We start from the raw sequence: 24,287 nt of genomic DNA, 5'->3' as shown, positions 1-24,287 counted from the left end.
AGAATAGTGGCTATAATGAATTTTTCATTCCATTTGTAACACGATGGATAAAATATATCGACTCAACAATTTCTATAAATCCTTCTTGTTTCAGTAGGTGAGCGGACATCATAGAACCATGGCGGGCATATCGGAACTTACAGACTCAAAAAAACAAAACGTGAACCCTCTATTTCACTAAAGCCAATTTAACTTTATTTATGTTCATTGAATTATTATGTTTGGAGAAAGCTTCCTTTACTCTAACAATTTTTTGTATACTTTAATTAACTAAACTAAAAAACGGGAGAAAAAAATTATAAACAAATGAAGCATAAAGATTTACTAAATTCGTAGTTCTCACAAAATAGAGACTTGAAAGTACAATAAAAAAATATTTACATGATATTAATTGTAGGTTACACAATATTAAGAACAATTTTATTTAAAATAATGAAATTTTAATTAAGAGAAAGTTTATAATCTTTGCTTCAAGAAGGTATGTCATTAAATTTAGGACACAAATCTTTGAAATCTTGCGTCCCTTCTTTAAAGTTGTATGTCTTTGAAATTTTCTTAAAGTAATGAAAAACATTTTTGATATAAAGAAATCGTCCTTACATTAACTGAAATATTGAAGCTTTAGATTTAAGATAAAAACGTTTCAAATATACGCTAAGACTTATTTTTTATACCCTGCTCCACACTGTGGAACAGGGTATTATAAGTTAGTGCATATGTTTGCAACACCCAGAAGGAGACGAGATAGACACATGGTGTCTTTGGCAAAAATGCTCAATGTGGGCCATGTATGTATATAGCCATGTCCGTCTGCCCGTGAACACTTTTTTGTAATCAAAGTCTAGGTCGCAGTTCTAGTCCAATCGACTTCAAATTTGGCAGAAGTATATATATATATATATATATATATATATATATATATATATATATATATATATATATTTCGCCCGATATGGACTTATATGGCCCCAGAAGCCTAAGTTTTACCCTAATTTGCTTAAAATTTTACACAAGAAGAAAAATTAGTACTATAGTCAAGTGTGCCAAATTTTATTGAAATCGGTTCAGATTTAGATATAGCTCCCATATATATCTTTCGCCCGATATGGACTAATACGGTCCCAGAAGCCAGAGTTTTACCCCAATTTGGTTGCAATTTTGCACAGGGAGTAGAATTAGCATTGTAGCTATGCGTGCCAAATTTGGTTGAAATCGGTTCAGATTTAGATATAGCTCCAATATATAGCTTTCGGCCGATTTACACTCAGAGGCCAATTTGTTGCTCCGATTTAGTTGAAATTTTGCACAGGGAGTAAAATTAGCATTGTTGCTATACGTGCAAAATTTGGTTGAAATCGGTTCAGATTTAGATATAGCTCCAATATATAGCTTTCGGCCGATTTACACTCATATGACCACAGAGGCCAATTTTTTGCTCCGATTTAGTTGAAATTTTGCACATGGAGTAGAATTAGCATTGTAGCTATGCGTGCCTAATTTGGTTGAAATCGGTTCAGATTTAGATATATATCCCATATATAGCTTTCGCCCGATTTACACTCATATGACCACAGAGGCCAATTTTTAACTCCGATTTTGTTGAAATTTTGCACAGGGAGTAAATTTAGCATTGTAGTTATGCGTGCCAAATTTGGTTGAAATCGGTTCAGATTTAGATATAGCTCCAATATATAGCTTTCGCCCGATTTACACTCATATGACCACAGAGACCAATTTTTAACTCCAATTTAGTTGAAATTTTGCACAGGGAGTAGAATTAGCATTGTAGCTATGCGTGCCAAAGTTGGTTGACATCGGTTCAGATTTAGATATATCTCCCATATATAGCTTTCGCCCGATTTACACTCATATGACCACAGAGGCCAATTTTTAACTCCGATTTAATTGAAATTTTGCACAGGGAGTAGAATTAGCATTGTAGCTATGCGTGCCTAATTTGGTTGAAATCGGTTCAGATTTAGATATAGCTCCCATATATAGCTTTCGCCCGATTTACACTCATATGACCACAGAGGCCAATTTTTAACTCCGATTTAGTTGAAATTTTGCACAGGGAGTAGAATTAGCATTGTTCCTATGCGCGCCAAATTTGGTTGAAATCGGTTCAGATTTAGATATAGCTCCCATATATATGTTTTTCTGATTTCGAAAAAACTGGGCAAAATACCAACATTTTCCTTGTAAAATCGCCACTGCTTAGTCGAAAATTTGTAAAAATGACTCTTATTTTCCTAAACTTCTAATATATATCGAGCGATAAATCATAAATAAACTTTTTCGAAGTTTCCTTAAAATTGCTTCTGATTTAAATGTTTCCTATATTTATACCCTTCACCACTACTGTGTAACAGGGTATAATAAGTTTGTGCATTTGTATGTAACGCCAAGAAGGAAAAGTCTGAGACCCATCGTTTAGTATACCGATCGTCTTAGAATTAAATTCTGAGTCGATTTAGCGATGTCCGTCTGTCTGTCTGTCCGTCTGTCTGTCTGTTGATGTATTTTTGTGTGCAAAGTACAGCTCGCAGTTTTAGTCCGATTGTCCTAAAATTTGGTATAGGGTCCTGTTTCGGCTCAAAGACGATCCCTATTGATTTTAGAAAAATCGGTTCAGATTTAGATATAGCTGCCATATATATTTTTCATCGATCTGGTCATAATTGGCGTGTATATCAACCGATCTTCCTCAAATTCCGTACATCCGAATATTTTATGAGTCTCGAAAAACTTGCAAAATATCAGCCAAATCGGTTCAGATTTAGATATAGCTCCCATATATAGCTTTCGCCCGATTTACACTCAAATGACCACAGAGGCCAATTTTTTGCTCCGATTTAGTTGAAATTTTGCACAGGGAGTATAATTAGCATTGTAGCTATGCGTGCCAAATTTGGTTGAAATCGGTTCAGATTTAGATATAGCTCCCATATATAGCTTTCGCCCGATTTACACTCATATGACCACAGAGGCCAATTTTTAACTCCGATTTAGTTGAAATTTTGCACAGGGAGTAGAATTCAAAAAAAAAAAAAAACAAGTAAGGAAAGTCTAAAGTCGGGCGGGGCCGACTATATTATACCCTGCACCACTTTGTAAATCTTAATTTTCGATACCATATCACATCCGTCAAATGTGTTGGGTGCTATATATAAAGGTTTGTCCCAAATACATACATTTAAATATCACTCGATTTGGACAGAATTTGATAGACTTTTACAAAATCTATAGACTCAAAATTTAAGTTGGCTAATGCACTAGGGTGGAACACAATGTTAGTAAAAAAATATGGGAAACATTTAAATCTGAAGCAATTTTAAGGAAACTTCGCAAAAGTTAATTTATGATTTATCGCTCGATATATATGTATTAGAAGTTTAGGAAAATTAGAGTCATTTTTACAACTTTTCGACTAAACAGTGGCGATTTTACAAGGAAAATGTTGGTATTTTGACCATTTTTGTCGAAATCAAAAAAACATATAAATGGGAGCTATATCTAAATCTGAACCAATTTCAATCAAATTTGACACACATGACAATATTACTAATTGTACTCGTAGTGCAAAATTTCAACCAAATTGGGCCAAAACTCTGGCTTCTGGGGCCATATAAGTCCATATCGGGCGAAAAATATATATGGAAGCTATATCAAAATCTGAACCGATTTCAATCAAATTTGGCACACATGACTATACTACCAATGGTACTCCTTGTGCAAAATTTCAAGCTAATCGGGATAAAACTCTGGCTTCTGGGTCCATATAAGTGCATATCGGGCGAAAGATATATATGGGAGCTATATCTAAATTTGAACCGATTTCAATCAAATTTTGCACACTTGACTATACGACTAAGTGTTATGTTTGTACAAAATTTCAAGCAAATCGGTATAAAACGCTGGCTGCTGGGTCCATATTAGTGCATATCGGGCCAAAGATATATATGGGAGATATATCTAAATCTGAACCGATTTCTTCCAAAATCAATAGGGTTCTATTCTGACCCAAATTAGGAACATGTGCCAAATTTGAAGGCGATTGGACTTAAATTGCGACCTAGACTTTGATCACAAAAATGTGTTCACAGACAGACGGACGGACGGACGGACATGGTTATATCGACTCAGGGGCCCACCCTGAGCATTATTGCCAAAGACACCATGTGTCTATCTCGTCTCCTTCTGGGTGTTACAAACATATGCACTAACTTATAATACCCTGTTCCACAGTGTGGCGCAGGGTATAAAAACTTTAAACCACATTCTCAAAATAAGTCTTATCCTATATTTGAAGCTTTTTTAACTTAAATCTAAAAATTCAATATTTCAGTTACTTTCAGGGCGGTTTCTTTAAATCAAAAATGTGTTTCTTTATTTTAAGAAAAATTTTCCATAGTTCAAAGACATGCGACTTTAATGGAGGGACGCAAATTTACAACATTTGTGTCCTAAATTTCATGAAAAAAATTTTGAAGTAAAGATTATAAACTTTGTTTTAATTAAAATGTCATTATTTTAAAGAAATTTGTCCTTAATATTTTGTAAATTGCGCATCCTAAATTTGAGGTTGCATAATCTTTAATATCAAGTAAATGTCTCTTTTTTTTCAGTGTAAAATTGTAAATAATAACATGAATGAAATTAATCTGCCAGCTGATCCTAAAGTAGATTCCAATACACATCAGCCAGACTGTACACTGAAAAAAATATTGACTTAATATGAAAGATCATTCACCCTACATTTTATGATACACAAAATTAAAAGACGAATTTCTTTATACTGAGGAAATTTTAATTAAATGAAAGTTCAAAATTTTTGCTTCAGATATTGTTTTCTTTACATTTAGGACACGAATCTTTGAAATTTGAAACCTTCCGATAAAGTTGTAAGTGCTTGAAGTAGGTTAGGTCTAGTTTCAGCCTCACTTAGACTATTCAATCCATTGTGATACCACATTAACTAAAAGTACCTATTACATATGAGCACTTCTAGTTTTAACCGCTGAACCTTTTCGATTATTTTCTTCTGTTGAACCAATCAGATTGTTCCAAAAATAAAACAGACTGCTTGAGTTAACGTTTTCTAGGTCCGCAAGTAATCTAAAGCTATATGCCCCTAAAATTCGCTTACGCCTTACACAAAATGCAGGACACTACAAAAGAGGTGTTTAACCCTCTAATGCCCCAATTTTTTGCCAGCTGATTAAATTTTCAATGTTAACGACACAAAAGCAAGAAAACTAGACAAGAAAAATTTTATATGGTAAAATTCAGTATATGCTGCAAAGCCTTTTGAACAGTTTCAACTATGTTTTCTTTTTTACCCATTTTTGTTGTCTTAAGGTGAGTTTTACTAAAAGCTTCCCTATTAAATGAAGCCCGCCTAAAGGCGGGATTGGGCTTTAGAGGGTTAATTGATTCCTTTTCCGTTACAACCCTTGCAATTCTCCCATCGATCATATGCCATTATAACAGCTTTCTCACACAGTAAGAGCCAACAGATTCTAGTTCCCCTGGAATATGTAAGGTAATTCCTAGCCTTGCTAACTCATCCGCTTTGCATTTCCCCTGTATGTTCCTATGGTCAGGCACCCTTATTAGGTGAATATTGTACTGCTCAGCCATCTCGTTATTCGAATTAAGGGTTTCATAGCTGGTTGCCAGCATTTGTTGGAACATTGCTTCTCAGCCAATTCGCCAACTCTGTTATTGCTAATATTTCAGCCTGAAAACACTACAGTAATCTTTTCGCTATTCGAAGTTCCCGATCTTTAGAATATACACCGTAACCCACTTGTCGATCCAATTTGGAGTCATCAGTGTAGAAATCTATATAACGTTTATCTGCGTGCACCACGCTTCACTATTGAGAATTAGAGTTTCAAACTTTTTTTCGAAAAGTGGTTTCGTCAGAGTGTAATCCACTACGTTTGGCACATTTGGCATTATTTTGAAGACCGAACTGTGACCGTACCTTTTTTCCCAGACCAAAGCGATAGCTTGCGCAACCGCACAGCCGTTGTAGCAGCTGACTGTTTGGCCAAAATGTCTAAAGATAGATGCGACATGACATTAAGGGAATCTGTTCCTATGTTTGAAGTAAGGCAAATTCTTCCTTAAAGTAAAGAAAATTATTTTTGATTTAAAGAAATAATGTCTAAATTAACTTTGAATTAAAGACAAAGAGCTTCGAATACAGACTAAGGCTTACGCAATGGTCACACTGGGCAAATCGAAAAAATTCGTCACCACAGTCAAACCAGCAAATGTTATTAGCTCATATTGGATATATTACATCGCGATAAAAGTATTCTCCGAAACTGGTATACAGATATTTCGACATTGCTACTGAAAAAAATGTTTGACATTCATTATGGGCAAACATTATTTTGAGGATTTTGCATTTTTGATTTAAAGGGGTTTTTTTTTTAAATGCTAAAGGGCATAAGAAACATTTGCCATATGATCTAATTAAAATAATTGTTTAGTATTATAAAATAAATTAGCGTTCTTAATCTCTATCTCACGCACGGTTGCCACTTGTGCCAAAAATAATTTGAAACAAAAATCTGCCATATTTAATTTTTTTTTTTTTTGAAGTTTTTAATCAAATTCTTGTGCTTAGTATAAAGAAATGTTGTTTTCTTTGAACGAAATATTTTATTTATAGAAAATTTTCTCAAAATTTTACTTCTACAGAAAATTTTCTCAAAATTTTATTTCTATAGAAAATGTTGTCAACATTTTATTTCTATAGAAAATTTTGTCGAAATTTTATTTCTATAGAAAATTTTGTCGAAATTTTATTTTATAGAAAATTTTGTCAAAATTTTATTTCTATAGAAAATTTTGTCGAAATTTTATTTTAAAGAAAATTTTGTCAACATTTTATAGGAAAAGAGATATGTTTGTTTCGAATTTATTTGGCATAAGCCGGCTATCAATGTAAAACCTTTTTTCGGAGGGTTCAAGTGTGGTTTTTGTTGGGTTTAATAAACTGCCTGAATTTATTCTGATAATTGGTTGATAGTTTTGCTGCAAGTAGAGGATGCTGATGAGGAATGTGGTAATTCCGAAACGTGCGTCCATCCAACCATCTTGCAGTCTATAGGGCTTTGCCCAAATAAATTTGACAAACATTCTTTTCCTCTGTTGGTTAAGCTACTCTTGTAGTTTAGTCAATGTATGGTTTTAAGCTGAAATAAAAAAACGACAACAATGCTTAAAGAACAAAACCAACAATAACAAAACAAAACAAATGGAAAAAGAAGAGGAGGCACGCTCAAAATAAACCCAGCCATGTGAATTCAAATCGATGATTTGACAGTGGCATAGGAAAAGAGATATGTTTGTTTCGAATTTATTTGGCATAAGCCGGCTATCAATGTAAAACCTTTTTTCGGAGGGTTCAAGTGTGGTTTTTGTTGGGTTTAATAAACTGCCTGAATTTATTCTGATAATTGGTTGATAGTTTTGCTGCAAGTAGAGGATGCTGATGAGGAATGTGGTAATTCCGAAACGTGCGTCCATCCAACCATCTTGCAGTCTATAGGGCTTTGCCCAAATAAATTTGACAAACATTCTTTTCCTCTGTTGGTTAAGCTATGTAACGTGGTTTTCTTCGTGGGCTGAGGTAGGCCAGTGGCCGTCCAGGGCTAATTTCAAGGATCCACAAACCTTAAATAATAACACACTACTTTTATTCTTTTGTGGGTTTTATTGACGATTCTTGCTTATATACAATACAATTGTGGGTAATGGGCAATGATTGGGCTGAAGGGGCGACGACGACTGGTGGGGCTTCGGCTATGAGATGTAGGCTGGTCTGGATCGGACGATGGCGAAGACTCGGGCGATGTAGGTTAATGTATGGTGATGTTGCGTGATGACGATGGTGAAACGGGGTTGATGAATTGACGGGGTACGATGATGAACGGTGTCGGTGAGTTGACTGGATAGGATGATGAACGGTGGTCGGTGAATTGGCTGGGTACGATGATGAACGGTGTCGGTGAATTGACTGGATACGATGATGAACGGTGTCGGTGAATTGACTGGATACGATGATGAACGGTGTCGGTGAATTGACTGCGTACGATGATGAACGGTGATCGGTGAATTGGCTGGGTACGATGATGAACGGTGTCGGTGAATTGATTGGATACGATGATGAACGGTGATCGGTGAATTGGCTGGGTACGATGATGAACGGTGTCGGTGAATTGATTGGATACGATGATGAACGGTGATCGGTGAATTGGCTGGGTACGATGATGAGCGGTGTCGGTTCGACGGTGGTCGTATACGATGATGACGATGGTATCGGGCCGATGGTGGTCGTATACGATGATGGCGATGATGTCGGGCCGACGGTGGTCGTATACGATGATGACGATGATATCGGGCCGATGGTGGTCGTATACGATGTTGGCGATGATGTCGGGCCGATGGTGGTCGTATACGGTGATGACGATGATGTCGGGCCGATGGTGGTCGTATACGATGATGGCGATGATGTCGGGCCGATGGTGTCCGTGCACGGTGATGTTGTTTCCTAGAACGGTAAGAGGGGAAAGGGAAAAGGACAGGATTCGGCTATACTAGTACCCGTGTGATGCGGACGAACCGCTGAAGCGGACGAACCGCGGATGCGGACGAACCGCTGAAGCGAACGAATCGCGGATGCGGACGAACCGCTGAAGCGAACGAATCGCGGATGCGGACGAACCGCTGAAGCGGACGAACCGCTGGAGCGAACGAATCGCGGATGCGGACGAACCGCTGAAGCGAACGAATCGCGGATGCGGACGAACCGCTGAAGCGAACGAGTCGCGGATGCGGACGAACCGCTGAAGCGAACGAATCGCGGATGCGGACGAACCGCTGAAGCGAACGAGTCGCGGATGCGGACGAACCGCTGAAGCGAACGAGTCGCGGATGCGGACGAACCGCTGAAGCGAACGAATCGCGGAAGCGGACGAACCGCGTTAGGAGGGTGTTAGTATAGCCGGGAAGGGGAAGAGTAAGGGGGGAGCGGAGGTAGTGGGAGCGCTAATCTACTACACAATTATGAAGCGAACGAATCGCGTTTACAAACTACTGATGCGAACGAATCGCGTTGCGATGAATCGGGTCGGCTCTCGGAGGTTCGGCAGCGGTCGGGCCACTCGCTTTACTGGTCGTTGAGCTTCGGGTGATTCATCCCATTGTCGCCGAAAGCCTGCCTTCTTAAGTCGACCGAGACATCAACCCAGAGAGAATTATCAACATGTCATCTAACCAACGTTAGGTGACGAAAACAAGTTTCCCTTTGATACCACTTGTACCACATGGCAAAAATGACATATAGTTATAATGGATACTGTGGCTCACAGTTAACAAGTGGGTACAGTGGTACAAAGGAAAAAAAAAATAGTGGAAAACGATGGTAACAGAAATGAAATAAATATGTACGAGTAATTGGCTCGTTACATCCCCCCCCTACTTAGTGGGAAGAAAACGTCAGTTTTCTTTCCTGAGTCGTGACCGTGGGCGAGTTATGGTTCAAAGACCCGCACTACCTCAAAGAGGTATATTTTACTCTCTGTACGAGAGCTCAGCCCTGATTTCATTTACCCTATAATCCTACACTAAGGTATACTTAAACTAATTATTGTTATCTATAATTCAAAAAGAAAATTAAATCCTAGTTAATATATTACAGTTTTTATTATCAGCCCTATATATATATACACATTTTTTTTTTTTTTTTTTTTTTTTTTTTTTTTTTTTTTTTATAACCCTGCACTACGGGACATTTAAACTAATTCACAATTGCAAAAGAAAAAAAATGGGTTACTAAAAGCCCCGGTGTGCTTAATAAACTTAAATTATATCGTTTTTTTTTCCTTTTTTTTTTTTTTTTTTAATATACATACATTATACTTAACTTATACTTAACAAACTTAAATTATATAGTTTTTTTTTTCCCTCCTTTAATATAATATAGTTATATTTTTTTTCTCTTTTTTTTTTTGTTCTTTTTTTTTTTTTTTCCTTTTTTTTTTTTTTGTTTTTTTTTTCCCTCTTTTTTTTTTTTTTTTTTTTTTTTTTTTTTTTTTTTTTTTTTATCTTATACAAAAACCAAAAAATATCCTAATGAAATTAATACAATTCTAATTAGTAAAATCAATTCAATATGCTGTTCTACAGCTTGAATGTTGTTTCCACGCTAGTTTAGAGGAACCACCACCTTTACATTGCAACACAATAACCGCGCCTGACCGTTACTGAGGTATGTAACCTTTATGGGTGGTCGGCCTTGTACCTTCAGTAACGTCTGGTGCACCTTGGTTCGGGGTCGGCGAATTTTTACCGTCTTGAGCCAAGCCTCAATTTCTTCCGGGGAAAGCCTTGCCTTGGCGTTGCTGTTGTTGTTGTGGTTGGTTTGATGCTCGCGGGGCCGCCGGGTTACCACCGTATGGATTGGCTGCGGCTCTACGCTACTCTGGCTAACTGTCGGGCCCCTCTGGCCGCCCTCACCCGGCTTCTGGCCGCTCTCTACCGGCTTCTTGTCGCCCTCAACCGGTTTCTGGCCGCTCTCTACCGACTTCTTGTCGTCCTCAACCGGTTTCTGGCCCCCGCTACCGGCCGGCAGTAGTGTCACCACGGATGTGACGACTGGTTTCGGCGACCTAGGTACGGGATCGGTGGCGCGTTTATAAAGTATGAGGGGTGGTACTGGTGGTATCGCCTGGGATGCGGCCAATGGGGTGGCTCGAGTCGGCCCGGTGGTGGCGGGATGCTTCCGTGGTGATAAAGAAGGCATCGATCCCGAAGGCGTAACGGCCATCTTTCGTTCCCCATGGGTAATCGGCAGTGTGTCCCTTAACCGTGCTTCCATCGGTGGATGGTAGGGGAGCGGTGGTTTGAGACCCTTTGGTGGAATAATTTTCCTTGGTCGTGTCGGCTTACGTTCCATCTCATTAAACGAGCCCTTAGCAAATGATGTCGAACGGGCAACAACCGTACCCTCGGTATTATTTGGCGGTGTCACTACCTTTTCTTGGTGGGTTGGCTCCATCTCCTTCCAATGGTTCCTTGCAACTGATGCCGAGTGGGCACTGACCGTGCCTTTTATACATTGGTGGCAAGGCATCGGATCGGTATTTACCCCCTTATAGTAGGGGATGACCGACAAGGGTTTTATTATTATTGTTGTTTTTTTTTTTTTTTTTTTTTTTTTTTTTTTTTTTTTTTTTTACGTAGTCTCCGGCTCAATAAACGGCTTAAGGTCCTGTACGTGGGCTTTTATCAGCTTGCCCTTCGGGCTCCTTAGCTCGTAGATGTTCGAATGAATTCGCCTCGTGACCTCGTACGGCCCACCAAATTTTCCTGCGAGCTTTTGCGCAAAGTTGTCGGCAGCGCTTGACAAAATTCGCTCTTTTCTCCAGACCTTAGACCCTATCCCCGGGGACCACGACCGCCGACGAAGATTGTAGTGTTTCTCTTGGCGGCTCGTAGCCTGTCTACTGTTGGCGCGCGCCTCTTCCCACAAATTCTTTAACGCAGGTTGTCCTTTTGTCTGAATATGGGTACCGTCGTCGGGTCCACTGCCCAAATTTTTCCCGAAAAGTAATTCTGCGGGAGAGAATTTGGAGGATTCACTCCTTGCCGTGTTTATAGCGAAAGCTATCTCAGCAAGGCGCGTATCCCAGAGCTTATGGTTCTCTCCGGTATTCTGGGCTATCATTGTTTTCACTGTTCGATTCATTCGTTCTGTGGGGTTCTCATGTGGGGCGTACAGTGCCGTCGTTCGATGCTCTATGCCTTTGCCCAGAAGGAAATCCTCCACTATTTTACTGGTAAATTGGACCCCATTGTCGGTAAGGAACACCCTCGGGCAGCCGAACCGAAAAACAATTCTTTCTCTAAGGGCCTGTAGTACTACCTGGGAGGTGGCCTGTCGGCACGGGACGAGTTCCACCCATCTACTAAATTTGTCTATAAGAACGAGTAAAAAGGCGTGCCCCTTGGTAGATCTGGGCAACGGTCCCACGAAGTCGGCGCACACAATCTCCCAGGGATATGAAGCCTGCATTGTAGTCATCTTCCCGGCCGGACGCTGTTGTGATGGCTTATATCTTGCACAGACCGCGCAACCCCTTACATACCTCTTCACATCTCTTGACAACCCGGGCCAGTAATAGTGCTCCTGTACCCTCCGAATGGTTTTTGCTATTCCGAAATGCCCCGATGTAACACTGTCATGATTCTCGCGTAGAATGGCCCTCCTTTCCTCTGCCGGGACGCAGGCTTTCCACTCCGGGCTTGGGTCGAACGTCGATTGTCTCGGGATGTGTTTGTGCAATCTACCATTTATAATCTGGAAATCTGGAAACTTCTTGTTGGATTCCCTGAGCGAGTTGCACACCCGCTCGTACCAGCTTGTATTGGTAATAACAAAAATCTGGTGGTCTGTCTCTGCCGGAAGCGGGGCTCTGGATAGTGCATCCGCTACAACGTTCAGGCATCCCTTCCGGTACTCAATATCGAAATCGTATTGCTGGAGCTCGAGCGCCCATCGGGCGAGACGGCCTGAGGGGTTCTGAAGGGTGTGTAACCATCTCAAAGAGTGGTGGTCGGTAATTACGGTGAAATGATACCCCTCCAAATACGGCCGCATCTTTCTGATTCCCCAAAGGATTGCTAGACATTCTTGCTCCGTGGTTGAGTATTTCCTCTCCAGTGGGGTCAACGACCTACTGGCGTAGGCCACGACGGACTCCTGGTCTGCGTGTCTTTGGAACAATACGATCCCTAGGCCTTCTCGACTCGCGTCGGTTTGCAGGAAGAAAGGTTTCGTGAAATCCGGGCACGACAGTACCGGGCTTTGGGTAAGTCTTTGTTTTAGTTCCTGAAAAGCCTGCTCATGTTTTTCGCCCCACGACCATTGTGAACCTTTCTTTAGCAACGCATTTAGCGGTGCTGATAATGTAGAAAAATTCGGGACAAAACGTCTGTACCAGGAGGCAATCCCTAAGAATCGTCGTAACTCCTTCAGATTGGTCGGGGGTGGTATCCTCGCGACTGCCTCCACCTTGTCTGGATCGGTTCGAATCCCGTCGGGGGTGACCACATGACCCAAATATCGTATGGTTGTTCGGACGAATTCACACTTGTCGATGTTGATGACCATCTGCGCGTCCTGCAGTCGACGGAAGACGACGTCCAGAGTGCGCAGGTGTTCTTCGAACGTCCGGCCCAGGATTATTATGTCGTCGAGATACACGAAAACGAGTGGGTGAAGATCAGACCCGATGATACTATCAATGGTGCGCTGGAAGGTGGCCGGGGCAGAGTGTAGCCCAAACGGCATCACCTTCCACTGGAATAACCCACGCCCAGGAACGGTGAAAGCCGTATACCGTCTACTTTCCTTAGCGAGGGGTATCTGCCAATACCCGTTCTTTAAATCCAGCGACGAAATAAATTTCGCTTCTCTTAGCTGGTCGAGGATGGCATTCACCTGGGGAAGCGGATAGGCGTCGGGTTCACTTATTGCATTCAACTGGCGGTAATCGATACACATGCGCCAACCTCCGTTTTTTTTCCTGGCCAAGACGACTGGTGAACTGTACGGGCTATTGGAGGGTTCGATGCGCCCCTCTTCTAAGAGCTTGTCGACCTCTTCAGTGATTATTTGCATCATTGCAGGGTTTCTGGGCATGTATTTCTGTTTAAATGGCTTATCGGAAACAAGGGTTATATGATGCTCGGCCCTGTTGCATACTCCCGTAACCTTCCCAAAACGAATCTGATGTTCTTGGAGGAGTTGAGCCAGGGAGTTGTTCTGTTCCTCCGAGAGGAAATCCCGTGAGGTGAGTGCCGAGAGAGACTGGGACGGTACGAACGGTTCATTGGTGGGACGGCGTATGGCTTTATCGTCGAGGTAGAGTGTAATGTTTCGGTGGCAGAGGAAATCCATTCCCAGTATGAGTGTCTCTGCCAATGTTGGGAGTACGGCCACCCGCAGAGGGGTGCATCTCCCATTGTACTGGATGTCGACGGTGTATAAATCAGTGCAAGTAGTAAGGCGCTTGTCGGCCAGTTGGACCTTTCGTCGCATACCCTCTGGCTGAATGCCCCGCTGGATCAGGAAGTTTTTCACGGTATCCGAGATATAACTCGAGGAGGCCCCGGTGTCGATAAGCGCCTCAAAGGGGCGGTCACATATCACCACTTCAATGAAGTATCGGGTCGTGGGGGGCTCCTCGTCAAGTTCGTCGTCGTGCTGGGCTCTGCAACTGCAGTCCTTCGTGAATATTCCTTCTGTACCACAATACGAACAGAACAAGATGCGGGGGTTTTTACACTGGGTACGGAAATGGCCTTGCCGCTTGCAGCGCCAACAGTGGTCGTTTCTGGAATATGGAGTGTCTACCACCATGTGCGACGTATGGGGCTGCGATTGGCGCGACTCGTCCCTCTTCAATAGCTCGTAGTCGTCGGTTAACCCGATTAGTTCGTCCAATGTATGAAAGTCGTGTCTTCGGATATAGTGGCGATATTCGGATCTCAGGCCGTCGTATATTCGGTCGAGGTGGTTCATCTCGCGAAGCCGTGGATGCTGCCGTGCTGTTGTCAACATATGCAGAATGTAGTCTTTTGCTCTTTCACGCTGGAACTGCCGGCGGTTGTAGAATGCCTGTTCCAGCTGGATGGCATGTCGTTTAGATAAGAAAAATTTCTCCACCTCTGCTCGGAATTGGGACCAGTTCGCGATATCAACCCTTTTTACCCTGAACCACTTCAGGGCGTTTCCTTGTAGGACACTGAGGAGCGCGGGTAACAGTCGATCTTGGGAGAGATGGTGGCATTCGGCGAGTTCCTCCATCCTCTCGAGAAACTCCATGAGGTCCCCTTCCCCGGCATACTTTAGATCCCATCGCTGTACGATAGCCATTATTTCATGGTCGGCCGGCTCGTGTCTCGAAGTTGTCGCGGGATGTTCGTGTCTTCTGGTTATGCTCGGTACGGGTAATGACTGTACTATTGCTTTCTCTTCGGCTTTGAGTTCGGCCTCTAGTTCACTGAAAATGTTTTCCGTCGAGGCTCTAAGCCGCTTGGCCCGAATGTATTTGGCCAACTCTTTTCTCAGATGCTCCACCGTGCAGCCCTCGGTGGGGATATTTGCCGTCCGGCACTGGTCGACCAATTGCTCTTTCCGTAGTAAATATATCCACCCCAACGATTCGGTTGTTAAATGCTTGGAACCGCCGGGCTTGTTGTTGTAGTGTGTGGAACTCGATTCATCCTCGCTGGCGGTCATTTCTCGGTTTTCCGCAGATCGATTCTGATCGGGTCCCTGCTCGGGCGCCATTTTGTAACGTGGTTTTCTTCGTGGGCTGAGGTAGGCCAGTGGCCGTCCAGGGCTAATTTCAAGGATCCACAAACCTTAAATAATAACACACTACTTTTATTCTTTTGTGGGTTTTATTGACGATTCTTGCTTATATACAATACAATTGTGGGTAATGGGCAATGATTGGGCTGAAGGGGCGACGACGACTGGTGGGGCTTCGGCTATGAGATGTAGGCTGGTCTGGATCGGACGATGGCGAAGACTCGGGCGATGTAGGTTAATGTATGGTGATGTTGCGTGATGACGATGGTGAAACGGGGTTGATGAATTGACGGGGTACGATGATGAACGGTGTCGGTGAGTTGACTGGATAGGATGATGAACGGTGGTCGGTGAATTGGCTGGGTACGATGATGAACGGTGTCGGTGAATTGACTGGATACGATGATGAACGGTGTCGGTGAATTGACTGGATACGATGATGAACGGTGTCGGTGAATTGACTGCGTACGATGATGAACGGTGATCGGTGAATTGGCTGGGTACGATGATGAACGGTGTCGGTGAATTGATTGGATACGATGATGAACGGTGATCGGTGAATTGGCTGGGTACGATGATGAACGGTGTCGGTGAATTGATTGGATACGATGATGAACGGTGATCGGTGAATTGGCTGGGTACGATGATGAGCGGTGTCGGTTCGACGGTGGTCGTATACGATGATGACGATGGTATCGGGCCGATGGTGGTCGTATACGATGATGGCGATGATGTCGGGCCGACGGTGGTCGTATACGATGATGACGATGATATCGGGCCGATGGTGGTCGTATACGATGTTGGCGATGATGTCGGGCCGATGGTGGTCGTATACGGTGATGACGATGATGTCGGGCCGATGGTGGTCGTATACGATGATGGCGATGATGTCGGGCCGATGGTGTCCGTGCACGGTGATGTTGTTTCCTAGAACGGTAAGAGGGGAAAGGGAAAAGGACAGGATTCGGCTATACTAGTACCCGTGTGATGCGGACGAACCGCTGAAGCGGACGAACCGCGGATGCGGACGAACCGCTGAAGCGAACGAATCGCGGATGCGGACGAACCGCTGAAGCGAACGAATCGCGGATGCGGACGAACCGCTGAAGCGGACGAACCGCGGATGCGGACGAACCGCTGGAGCGAACGAATCGCGGATGCGGACGAACCGCTGAAGCGAACGAATCGCGGATGCGGACGAACCGCTGAAGCGAACGAGTCGCGGATGCGGACGAACCGCTGAAGCGAACGAATCGCGGATGCGGACGAACCGCTGAAGCGAACGAGTCGCGGATGCGGACGAACCGCTGAAGCGAACGAGTCGCGGATGCGGACGAACCGCTGAAGCGAACGAATCGCGGAAGCGGACGAACCGCGTTAGGAGGGTGTTAGTATAGCCGGGAAGGGGAAGAGTAAGGGGGGAGCGGAGGTAGTGGGAGCGCTAATCTACTACACAATTATGAAGCGAACGAATCGCGTTTACAAACTACTGATGCGAACGAATCGCGTTGCGATGAATCGGGTCGGCTCTCGGAGGTTCGGCAGCGGTCGGGCCACTCGCTTTACTGGTCGTTGAGCTTCGGGTGATTCATCCCATTGTCGCCGAAAGCCTGCCTTCTTAAGTCGACCGAGACATCAACCCAGAGAGAATTATCAACATGTCATCTAACCAACGTTAGGTGACGAAAACAAGTTTCCCTTTGATACCACTTGTACCACATGGCAAAAATGACATATAGTTATAATGGATACTGTGGCTCACAGTTAACAAGTGGGTACAGTGGTACAAAGGAAAAAAAAATAGTGGAAAACGATGGTAACAGAAATGAAATAAATATGTACGAGTAATTGGCTCGTTACAGCTACTCTTGTAGTTTAGTCAATGTATGGTTTTAAGCTGAAATAAAAAAACGACAACAAAATTTTATTTCTACAGAATTTTTTTCAAAATTTTATTTCTATAGAAAATTTTTTCAAATTTTATTTCTATAGAAAATTTTGTCAAAATTTTATTTCTATAGAAAATTTTCTCAAAATTTTATTTCTATAGAAAATTTTGTCAAAATTTTATTTCTATAGAAAATTTTGTGAAAATTTTATTTCTATAGCAAATTTTGTCAAAATTTTATTTCTATTTATTTCAAAATGTTATTTTTATAGAAAATTTTGTCAAAATTGTATTTCCATAGAAGTTTTTCAAAATTTTATTTATATAGATTTTTTTCTTCAAAATTTTATTTCTATAGAAAATTTTCTCAAATTTTATTATTTTATTTGTATAGAAAATTTTGCCAAAATTTTATTTCTATTGAAAATTTTTGCCAACATTTTATTTCTATAGAAAAGTTTGTCAAAATTTTATTTCTATAGAATATTTTGTCCAAATTTTGTCAAAATTTTATTTCTATAAAAAATTTTGTCAAAATTTTATTTCTATAGAATATTTTGTCCAAATTTTGTCAAAATTGTATTTCTATAGAAAATTTAGTCAAAATTTTATTTCTATAGCTCACCAAAAATGTCTGCATCTTTGGCTCGCAATCAATATCAAAAAATTAAGGGAAGTTCAAAATCTTCTCGAAACACTTTTTTTGAGTGTATGTATGAATGTATGTATATAAAGGGTGATTCTTTTGAGGTTAGGATTTTCATGCATTAGTATTTGACAGATCACGTGGGATTTCAGACATGGTGTCAAAGAGAAAGATGCTCAGTATGCTTTGACATTTCATCATGAATAGACTTACTAACGAGCAACGCTTGCAAATCATTGAATTTTATTACCAAAATCAGTGGCAGAAAATCCGCTTTTTTATCGACAAATTTTGTTCAGCGATGAGGCTCATTTCTGGTTGAATGGCTACGTAAATAAGCAAAATTGCCGCATTTGGAGTGAAGAGCAACCAGAAGCCGTTCAAGAACTGCCCATGCATCCCGAAAAATGCACTGTTTGGTGTGGTTTGTACGCTGGTGGAATCATTGGACCGTATTTTTTCAAAGATGCTGTTGGACGCAACGTTACGGTGAATGGCGATCGCTATCGTTCGATGCTAACAAACTTTTTGTTGCCAAAAATGGAAGAACTGAACTTGGTTGACATGTGGTTTCAACAAGATGGCGCTACATGCCACACAGCTCGCGATTCTATGGCCATTTTGAGGGAAAACTTCGGAGAACAATTCATCTCAAGAAATGGACCGGTAAGTTGGCCACCAAGATCATGCGATTTGACGCCTTTAGACTATTTTTTGTGGGGCTACGTCAAGTCTAAAGTCTACAGAAATAAGCCAGCAACTATTCCAGCTTTGGAAGACAACATTTCCGAAGAAATTCGGGCTATTCCGGCCGAAATGCTCGAAAAAGTAGGCCAAAATTGGACTTTCCGAATGGACCACCTAAGACGCAGCCGCGGTCAACATTTAAATGAAATTATCTTCAAAAAGTAAATGTCATGGACCAATCTAACGTTTCAAATAAAGAACCGATGAGATTTTGCAAATTTTATGCGTTTTTTAAAAAAAAAAAAGTTATCAAGCTCTTAACAAATCACCCTTTATATAATTATTGTTATTTTATTCATTTGTTGCATTTAAAAACATTTATTTATTTTAAATAGATTATTTAACCTTTTTCTGACTATAGCCATATTTATCCCTTCTGCTATTTCAGATGGAACGATAAAGATGTTCTCTACCGATGTGAATTGTAATTTGCATTAATAAATAATTCAATCAATTTATAAACCAATAAACTAAAGACATCATTGGTATACATAAAAATATCACACCCCGATTGGTAAAATAAAAACAAATCTTCAAAGCCAAGGTCGATGGTCAGAAGCAGCAACAACAATCAATGTCCGAGCCAAGTATATACCAAGCATGTGACCATTATTAACATCAGTACGACCATAAATCGGTAAAGGCAAAGTGTGCCACATTTAGTTTAGAGCAATAAATGATCGACCGAGTGTGTGTGAATGTGTGGTATTACCAAATATTTAACAACGTGATTGGGGAAGCTAAATAGCCTATGTGAGATAGCATTTATTTAACCCAAGTCCACGAGGAGATCGAATTGAACTTCCAAGAAGATATTCGTCAAACTACACGACAAGTTGACTAATAATAAACTTTGGCACAAGTCTTCATGTCTGTTCGACATTCTCGTACATTCATGCATTCACTTTGCCATTGACAAGTCATCGCAAATCTTGACGGTTTTTTTTTTCTTCAACGCTTCAGCATGTTACTGGAATATTTGCAGATAGTATTTCAAAATATCTTTGACATTTTCAAAATCTATTTAAAATTTGCCATAATCATGATGTTCATATACCTGGCAGCTGAATGGTACATTGTGCGTTTCGGTATCGATCTGGATGACGAGCATGCAACGTTAGTGCCAACCCCAATCGCCCAGAATAGCACCATTTATAAAGTCTATCAATTTGCCATGGATTTTCTGTTCAGATGAGATGCAGAGAGTCACAAGCATAACCAGTTCTTGATAAGAGTTTTTGATCTGATCTGAATAATTGGAAGAAGAAAAATGCATAAAAAAAATATTCATCTCTTTTGTATTATGCCTAAAAATACATGACGATATTTATATAATGAAGCAATATGGTCAACACTTATGCCGTAAATCGATTGTAGGCTAAGTCGACTTAAGAAAATCAATCTACACGTAAAATTATAATATTTAAAAAGAAATTAAACGAACTTTAACGAATAAAATAATAAGTAAACGTAAAAGAATATTGTACAAATATTGTTCGTTTTTATACCCTCCACTATAGGATGGGTGGTAAATAACTTTGTCATTCCGTTTGTAACACATCGAAATATTAGTCTGCCGTCTGTTGAAATCACGCTAGCCTCCGAACGAAACAAGCTATCGATTTGAAACTTAGTATAAATAATTGTATGTCGGATGGAATTGCACATGGGCCATATCGGACCACTTTTAGGTGTAGCCCGACCCCCAGATTTAACTTGCAGAGCCACATGGAGGAGCAAATTTTATGCGAGCCGGTTGAAATTTGGTCCGTGATGTTAGTGTTCATATCATAACTATTTATAGACTTCTCCATACAAAATGATCAAGAACTAAAAATCGTAGTCAAACTAACGCTAAATTTAACTTATTTTTATTGCAAACAATTATTTGTTTGTAGTTAAACTTTTGTCAAATTTTTATTTCTAAGAAAATTTTGTCAAAATTTATATGTATAGAAATTTCTGTCAAATATTCATTTCTATAGAAAATTTTGTCAAAATTTTATTTCTATAGAAAATTTTATCGAAATTTTATTGCTATAGAAAATATTCTCAAAATTTTATTTATATAGACAATTTTGTCAAAATTTTATTTATATAGTAAATTTTTTCAAAATTTTATTTCTATAGAAAATATTCTCAAAATTTTATTTAAATAGAAAATTTTGTCAAAATTTTATTTCGATAGGAAATTTTCTAAAAATTGTATTTCTATAGAAAATTTTCTAAAAATGTTATTTCTATAGGAAATTTTCTAAAAATTTTATTTCTATAGAAAATTTTCTAAAAATTTTATTTCTATAGAAAATTTTCTAAAAATTTTATTTCTATAGAAAATTTTGTCGAAAATTGTATTTCTATAGAAAACTTTGTCGAAATTTTTTTTCGATGCTGTTGTTGTAACAGTTTTAATGTAGTTTCATCCATTTTGTTCTATGCTTAGGTAGTTCAATTAGTAGCCAGATCAAGGAACTCTGCGATAAGAATGGGATGTGTCCAGAGTGATATGGTGGTCAAACGGATAGGCTTAGCTGGGCAAGCGAAAAGGTGACGAGTGTCATGTGGCCCTTGATTACAGATGGGACACACTGCTATCAATCACTGATAAGTAGGAATTAAGGCGGCTGCACTTGCCTGATTTTAGTTGGGCCAAAACTACCATGGTCTGCCGTGGGAGGTATCTCTCCGCCGATGCTATAGGCGGTGGTCGGACTCCGAGAACAGGATTAACCTTGTAGCGTCTCACCGCTTCAGCTACAGTATCCTATTGAATCCTGTTCAGACCTGTCTAGTATGCTGTCTGATCTAGATGCTCTCTTTTATAACGCTGAATTTCGCGCTCTAGAAGGTGAAGATCAACCCTTACATTCCTGGATGGAGGTTGTATATCCACAAGATGGTGATTTGGATGACAGCTTCGATAGCAATCCAAGAGGTTCTGCTTTGACAAGTTATTGTGTCGACGCACTGGGATGATCTTGGTCTTCACATAGAGATGATCCAGGGGTGTACTGCGGAGATATCCTGTTGCAGTTCTAATGGCAGCGTTCTGACAGGTCTGTATGTTATTCCACTTGCGTGTCGCTCGTTTGAGGTGTTCACATTCGCGCTGCATAGTTTACCACTGACCGGCCAATTGCCTTATATGTAGTCAACAAGGTTTCTTTGTCCGCATCCCAAGTGCTGCCGGCAAGCGACTTTAGGATCATGTTTCTACCGCGGACCTTATCACAAATTGCAGTGGCATGGGCGGACGATTTAAAACGGCTGTCGTATGTGACCCCGAGAATCTTGGGGTAATTTGTGGTCGGAATTATTTCGCCGTCCATGTAGTGGATAGTGTGGCTGAGGATTTGGTGGGAGACATCCTCAAATTTCATGCAGTGAAATAACTGGTAACATCAGCGAGGTAGACGTTCAATCGATTGATGTACAATCGATTGATACAATCTCGACGCCGTCAAAAGAGGATGGAATCGAGGACAGGTAGAGATTATACAATGCCGGAGATATCACCCCACCCTGTGGAACTCCCTGTTTAACTCTACGGGGTTTTGACTTCTTGTCCCTGAATTCCACGACTGGCGTCCGCACAGATATCTCAGAACCCAACGCTTGGTTCCTGCCGGTAGGGACGTATTCTCGATGTCCTCGAATAGTATGGCAGTGTTGACCGTATCGAATGCCTTCGATAGGTCAAGCGCCACGGTCCTATGACACGGCTTGGGCTGATTGAGTCCCATATTACTGTGTGCTGGAATGGCATGCAAGGCTGTCGTCGTGCTATGTTATGTACCTCCACAAGGCTGGGGAGGAGTAGTGTCTCAAGTGTCTTGGCTACTGGTGAGATATCGGTCTGTACGATTCACCTTTACTCGAATCTTTGCCTGGCTTCAGTAGTGGAATCACCCTACCCATCTTCCAGACATATCCGATGTCTTGAAGATAATGAGTGATTCTAAGGACAAATTGATGAGTCTGGTCAGGTACTCAACTCCCATTATTCCTAGATGCTTCAGCATTAGCATTGAAATTCCGTCGGAGCATAGCGCCTTGGATGGTTTCGCGCTGTTGATGACATTAGTAACTTCGGCTGTGGTAGATTGTGTGTCATCGGCTCGGAGACCACGTATGCGACGAGTGGCTCTCCTTTTCCCTCTATCACTCTCGGGGTGCTCGACAAACTACCGGTTGTCACGTCGCCAAAGGTGACTGCGATCCCATCATCCCTTGTGGTGGGGTTCGAGAGGGCTCTCACTGTTGACCACAATTTACCAGTTCCTGTGCCTAAATTACATTGCTTCAGGTGCTCTAACCAAGTATTCCGCTTGTGCTCGTAGACTATCTTACTAATCTCTAGATTCAGTTCCTTGATTCTAGGATCAGCAGGGTTAGCACGACGGCGTTCATCACGCTCGTCTGCGAGTCCCGACGCTTTGGCTGGGAAGTTGGGCCTCACTTGGGCAATTCGATCAGCGGGTATGAAGCGAGCGGCTGCTACATTGATGATGTTCCGGAACACCCTCTGGGCAACATGAACATGAGAGGGGGACGGGAGCTCACTGAAGCGGCGATCTGTATACTCTCTGCAGCCTTCCCAGTTGGCTTTCTTTTGGTTGATAAACGTCCGGCGTTCAGAGGTTATAAAATCGGGGGGGTCGGTTAATTGTGAGAATTAATGGGAAGTGGTGATCCCAATGAAATGACGGGTTCCAGGAAACGTCATTTATCAAACCACGACGCTATGATAAATCTGGCGAACTGCAGCAATCACCCATAATTTTATTTGTATAGAAAATTTTGTCGAAAATTTTATTGCTGTTGAAAATTTTGTCGAAAATTTTATTTCTATAAAAAATTTTGTCAAAATTGTATTTCTATAGAAAATTTTGTCAAAATTTTATTTCTATAGAAAATTTTGTCATAATTGTAATTCTATAGAAATTTTTGTGAAATTTTGTCACAATTTTATTTCTATAGAAAATTTTGTCAAAATTTTATTTCTATAGAAAATTTTTGTCAAAATTTTATTTCTATAGAAAGTTTTGTGAAAATTTTATTTCTATAGAAAATTTTGTCAAAATTTTATTTCTATAGAAAATTTTGTCAAAATTTTATTTCTATAGAAAATTTTGTCAAATTGTTATTCCTATAGAAAATTTTGTCACAATTTTATTTCTATAGAAAATTTTGTCAAAATTGTATTTCTATAGAAAATTTTGTCACAATTTTGTCACAATTTTATTTCTATGGAAAATTTTGTCAAAATTTTATTTCTATAGAAAATTTTGTCATAATTGTATTTCTATAGAAATTTTGTCAAAATTTTATTTCTATAGAAAATTTTGTCATAATTGTATTTCTATAGAAATTTTTGTCACAATTTTATTTCTATAGAAAATTTTGTAAAAATTTTATTTCTATAGAAAATTTTTATCAAAATTTTATTTCTATAGAAAGTTTTGTCAAAATTTTATTTCTATAGAAAATTTTGTCAAAATTTTATTTCTATAGAAAATTTTGTCATAATTGTAATTCTATAGAAATTTTTGTCAAATTTTGTCACAATTTTATTTCTATAGAAAATTTTGTCAAAATTTTAT

At 40.4% G+C, this 24,287-nt stretch overlaps 1 long non-coding RNA gene across 1 annotated transcript in view; it reads left to right on the top strand.

Annotated features, from left to right (window-relative positions):
- LOC142236176 (uncharacterized) overlaps positions 1-19,326 on the top strand; it is an 82,312-nt gene extending 62,986 nt beyond the window's left edge. Inside the window, exon 2 of the long non-coding RNA XR_012721926.1 lies at positions 19,073-19,326. This is a non-coding gene — a long non-coding RNA (uncharacterized LOC142236176). The remainder of the gene's footprint in view (positions 1-19,072) is intronic.
- Positions 19,327-24,287: the final 4,961 nt, after the last annotated feature.

This window comes from Haematobia irritans, chromosome 4 (genome assembly GCF_050003625.1).
Source record: "Haematobia irritans isolate KBUSLIRL chromosome 4, ASM5000362v1, whole genome shotgun sequence".
NCBI lineage: Eukaryota > Metazoa > Arthropoda > Insecta > Diptera > Muscidae > Haematobia > Haematobia irritans.
This window is presented reverse-complemented; position numbering and strand designations above follow the sequence as displayed.